Below are 5,994 nucleotides of genomic sequence, written 5' to 3'. Positions count from 1 at the left end.
ACAGCGGAGGGCCATTTGGGAAAGAACCGTGTTTGTGTTGAATGACTCTTGTAAAGCGAGTCGGGAGAATCGAATCCTAAGCACGATTCCTGACTGAATCAAGAGTTTATGAGGCTGTGCTTGAACAGTGGTTATAAAATATGCACGATTTTTTAAAAACGAATTTCAAATTAATTTTGACATCCACGCCCAACAATGTTGCCTTGCTCCTCCAGGGTTGGGGTTTGAATCCCTGGCTAAAGTCGACGTTTGCGTGTTTTCCCTGTGCTTTCCTTCGGGTGTTACGGTTTTCTCCAAAAAGTAGTAATTTTGCAGGTTAAATGGTTTTACGAAAATAAATGGATATGTGTATGCATGTGCCACATCCTCACATGAATGTGGCAACCACATCCTTTTCATCTGTTTTGTGTCTTGAGCATCCTGGCCTCCTATCACCATGAGCATGAGAAGCTGATCAATAAGTATTTTTATGGCCACTTTTTTTGTTGGCGCTGTGCAACGAGAGTCTCTTCCATCACTTGAAAATGTTTTTTGTTCATCACCTTATAGAGGCACTTTGACTTTGTCCATCAAAGTTAAAGTGACTGTGTGTATGCATGACTATTAGGCCATGACTACCACTAAATGTTAGCCTGGAACACTTATAACCATTTGTTTGAGCAGTGAATCAGACTCATACACACAGATTCGTTGACAATGGTTTGTTCAAGAGAACCGAATCTGTGAAGTGATTCACAAAGCCCGCTGTTAAACACTTAACGGATCCTGCGCATTGCGCGCCTCCTGTTCTCCAACTCCCTCCACTGCGCAGTTTCAGCACATTAGAAACTTGTGGGAACGCAAAGATGGAGGGAGAAAGAAGATGCATGCTCTTTATGATGTTATGCTTTCGTATTATTATTATTATTATTATTATTATTATTATTGTTGTTATTAGTGGTAGTAGTATTAGTATTGGTATCAGTATTAGTACTAGTAAAAAATAATTATTTAGGTTAGAGTCTCTGCATATAGTCTATGGTATGATACCAACATACCATTTTTAATAATTGGATTTATAAGAACTTACTCAGTCCTTTGTTGTCTATACCGCTTTCTCCTGCATACAGGGTTACAGGGGCCTGAAGCCCAACTTAGGGCACAAGGCATGGTACACCCTGGACAGAGCACACACACACACAATTAGCCTAATCGGCATGTCTTGGGACTGTGGGATGAAAACCCACCAAGCATGGGGAGAACATGCAAAATCCATTTACACAAAAGCGGGAATTGAACCCGGACTCTGGAGGTGCACGGCAACAGTGCTAATCACTAAGCCACCGTGCCACCATTATAAGAACTTTTATTTTAAACTTATTTTATAAATGAGACGCATATATATGATGCGGTAAAAACCAACATTCAGTCATCAAGCACCAAAATACCAGATGTGTCAGATATACACTTACACTATATGTAAAAAATTATTTGCCTAAACCTATTAATTATTAATTTCAGGTGTTTGAATTAGGCCCCTTATTGCCAACGAAGGGCAATCTTAATTCTTCAGCATACCAAAAAATCTTGCAAGGACTACAAAGACATGGTTTGATGAGTTTGGTGTGGAAAAACTTGACTGGCCCTGACCTCAACCCCATTGGGCACCTTTGGGATGAACTGAAATGGAAAATGGGAGCCAGGCCTTTTCCCTCCAAATTCTTGTGGACAGCCTTCCAAGAAGTGTAGAAATTGTTATATGAAGCTGCAAAATGGGGATCAAAGTGTATGTATTTGGATTAATGTTATTGCAGATTTGGGCAAATGTTTTTATCCATATGTCCATCAGGTAATTGTCTTATTTGTATTTAAATGAATGGGAAAAAACATAGAGATGAAAACAGTCATTATTGCAGTGATGCACAGTCTAATGAATTTTGCTTATATTTTCTGTATTTGCTTTAATCTAGATGTTTGTGGTCACCTCTGAATCTTCCTCTTCATTGTGAGAGAGCAAAATGATAAGCACAACCATTAGTGTGTTATTTTAGAGGCATTTAAATAGCCTGCCTTCTATAAAAGGCTGATTGTACTGTGCTGTAGGTGTGGGTGCTATCCACTGTGATGAACTGTTCTGGACTGTGCTTAGATATCACCATTGTCTTTCGTCACACATCACCCACCACTGCAGTCTCACCCACCCACTCGCAAACTCCTTACTGGCCCGGCCATTCTTACATACTATCACTGACCTTGTGTGCCAAGCCAAACCAAACCACATTGTTCACAGATATGTGGAATAAGCAGCTATTCAATTACAAGAATACATCCTTCTACTTCTTAAGTAATGTGCTCTTGTTACAGATTATCTGTAAAAACAAAGGTCTTTTGAGGCAGCATTCAGAAACATGGAACAGAAATGCAATGGCAGTTGATGCACCTGATCTGTATTACAAAAAAGTAATGTGTTGGGAGATTTGCTGCCTAGTAGGCCATTGCAGTACACTCTTAAAAGATTTTTTATTTGTCCCTCTGTGGGAAAGTGTAAGGGTTTATGTAAAATTCTGCAACTCTCTCAGAGTTCATTGCTACTAACAAACAACATAAGGAAGCTGAGAACTAACCACACAAAAAACCCTCAAGGAACGCTTTTCCTGGAAAGCAATCACGCAATTTAGTACGTCCATAACAAATCAGATACTGTATGGTCAGAATAATTGTGGAAAACTCACCATAACACTCAAATATTTTGAACATTCCATTACAGATTTAATCCCCCTTAGTTGTTATAATAACCTCAACTCTTCCAGAAAGGCTTTTCACTAGATTTTTGAGCATGGCTGTAGGGATTTGCCCATTCATTCTCAAGAGCATTATGTGAGGTCAGGCAGTGATGTCGGACATAGTCAGCATTCCAATTCATCCCAGTGGTGTTCAGTGTTGAGTTCAACTTCCATCTTTGCTGATGTGCATCACATCAAACCAAGGAATCAGTATAAACTGTCTAAATGGATTCATTTCCTGGTTCATCTAGCATGCACAATCTGTATATGCTTGTTATAGACATTTTACTATAATCTCAGTGTGAATTTCAGGATGTAATGAGATGAAGGGAGGAAGAAGGTGCATGTCATCTATGATGTTATTCTTTTGCATTATTATTATTATTATTATTATTATTATTTGTGGCAATAGTAGCATTAATGACACTATTAATACTAATAGAAAATTTTGGTATTTAGCTCAAAGTAGCTGCATGTAGCCTATGAGAATATAATAATATTATATATATTGGTGCAAAATAATGGATGTGTCTGATATATGTCAATCATGTAATTGTCTCATTTGTGTCTGAATGAATGAAACAAAGTAAAGCTGAGGATATCTATTAATCCGGTGATGCATCTCATGTGCATTTTAGGGTGAATGAAAAACTATTACTGTGTAACAGGAAGTCTTGAACAGGAAGTCTTAAATAGTCAGGTAACTAATAGGCTTCCCATTTGGCTGTGGGCCATTACTACATATGCTGAGCACAATCTGTAAAAACATGAAGCTGTGGCTGAGAAAATGCAAGGTTGAACATGTCGAGCATCTGTTGTAAATAATAAATACAAAATTCATTTCAGTTACTCTCATACTCAGAAGGGAAAGAACTGATAGTGGGTTAATAACACACATAACATCAATTAAGTTACGTTAAGTTAAGAATGATTAAGACAAATGCAGGTTATGTGCGTTTAAAAATTTGACAATAACTTTAGGGTAAAGGTTTTCTTCCTTTCTAAAAACTAAGAAAAGTGTTTCATTCTATGGCATGTGAAGGTAAAGTATGGACGAGGAGCACCATGCCTTTAAATGATGTCGGTATGGCAAAAGGAACTTATCCATCTGGAGAGAAAAAAAGAAGGAGCCTGGGGTCAAGACACCACACAAGGGAGGTAATTTTATCGTAAGGTGCAGTATATAGACCTGGCCCCTTCTTCAGAGGTATCTGCTTCAATAATGGGAGACGGGTTAGGGTCAGGGTGTTTTAGAATGAGTGCAGTAGTAATTGCTCATGAGGACAAAAAAGGCCAGGGTTATTCACATTAGTTTGTTCTTTTCATCCTTTAAAAGTGAGGCAAGAGGTACAGCTATAGACTGTTTTTGATAAAATGTCAAGTTAAATTTACCAACCCTGAAAATCTCTGGAGGGCTTCAGTGCTTTGGGTGAGTAAAAATTCACCAACCTTATAAACCTCTGGAGGGCCCCATGCTAAATCTGTTCTATGAACCTGGAATAACTTAAGATTTACAGTGTGATGAAACTGCCTATCATGTTTCGAAGGATGTGAAAAGTGAAAAATATCTGAAACGGGCTAGGGCATCGACCAAGCCAAGGTAGTGCTGAATGTAGTTTTTCACCCATCAACCTCTCAGATTTCAATCATGTATTGGATTCTATAAAATTCTAACTTTATAATGGTGGAGGGTTTTAACTGTTCCTAGGTGAAAGTCACAAAGTATAGTGGATAGCAGCATTATGGTATTTCTGAATGAGATATGGATGGCCAAGCAAAAGGCCTCATAATACCCTACCAGATGCTGCTGAAAAAGTGCCTTGGGGTAAGGGATACATTACCAACAAGGATGCCATTCGGCACATCGGGCAATAGATACTCCCCCCGTGTATATATATCCATTATTTTTACGGCAGTTAATTAGGGGGTCGGTTTGCTAGCTCGACACCTGGTTGTATTTAAGCACGTCTGGGTGAAGTAACTTGCTCAAGAGTTCGCGTCATGGCTTGATCAGGGACCTACTGATCACAAGTCCAAGACCTTTACCACTGAGCTATCCATGCTCTCAGTTGACCAATGAAAGAGTCATAATAAAGATAAGGTGGATAAGACAGTTAGCAGCATGGTGGCATACTGGATGGCTCTGTAAACTCGCACCTACAGGTTCCATTCCTGCCTTGGATCTGTATACGTGGAGTTTGCATGTTCTTGTGCTTGGTGGGTTTCCACCCACAGTCCAAAGACATGCAAATTACGCTAAGTGGATGGGTGAATCATGTGTGGTTGAATAGGTACATGCTTGTGCCTTGCAATGGATAGTCCATCCAGCTCCCCTCTAGCCTCCATTGACCCTGTACAGGATAAGTGGTATAGAGAATGAATGAGTGAGAGCGAGAGTGAGTAGATAGCACAGTCTATATGAAAAAAGAGATCCCTTGTATTTGCCTAAATAATATATATATATATATAATATATATATATATATATATATATATATATATATATATATTATATATATATGCTTTGGATTTTGCAGTATCACTATGTTGTCATTTTTTTGGTAAAAATAGCAGTACAGTGGAAACTCGGAATACGAGTCTAATTCATTCCAGAAGTAGGCTCGTATTCCAAAACACTCGTAAACCAAATTTAATTTTCCCATAAGAAATAATAAAAACAAAATTATTCTTTCTACAGCCCAAAAAAATAAATACATAAAAAATTTATACAAAATATAAAGTAAAAATAAAACAAATTAACCTGCACTTTACCTTCAAAAAAGGTAAAAATATATCCCGACAGATAAGTGTTTCCGTTTGTGCATGCAGGCGCTGTGTGTGTAATGTGCGTGCACTCACACACACACATTAACAGATAGACTGTTTTATCGGAAAAATTAGCAAGTAACATTGCTAGTCACACCTGTGTGAGCGCATACTAACAGAATCACTGCTGTAAAGTAAAAAAAAAATAAAAATCAAATGAACCAGCACTTTACCTTTGAAAAGAATCGCGACAGAGCAGAGTTTCTGTATAAGGCAGAGAGTGCGCGTCTGTATGTGTGTGGAAAGTCAGGAGGAGGAGGGGGTGGGGGGGGGTGCCTTACACAAAAACTTTGCTCTATCGCAATTCTTTTCAAAGGTAAAGTAAAACATGACAGGCTGATACAGACAGGGAGAGAAAAAATGGATCTTTACCCTCTAATGAGATTTACTTTTGCTTTATACGCGTG

The sequence above is a fragment of the Clarias gariepinus genome, chromosome 6, assembly GCF_024256425.1.
Source record: "Clarias gariepinus isolate MV-2021 ecotype Netherlands chromosome 6, CGAR_prim_01v2, whole genome shotgun sequence".
NCBI lineage: Eukaryota > Metazoa > Chordata > Actinopteri > Siluriformes > Clariidae > Clarias > Clarias gariepinus.
Note: the sequence above shows the minus strand (reverse complement) of the source record.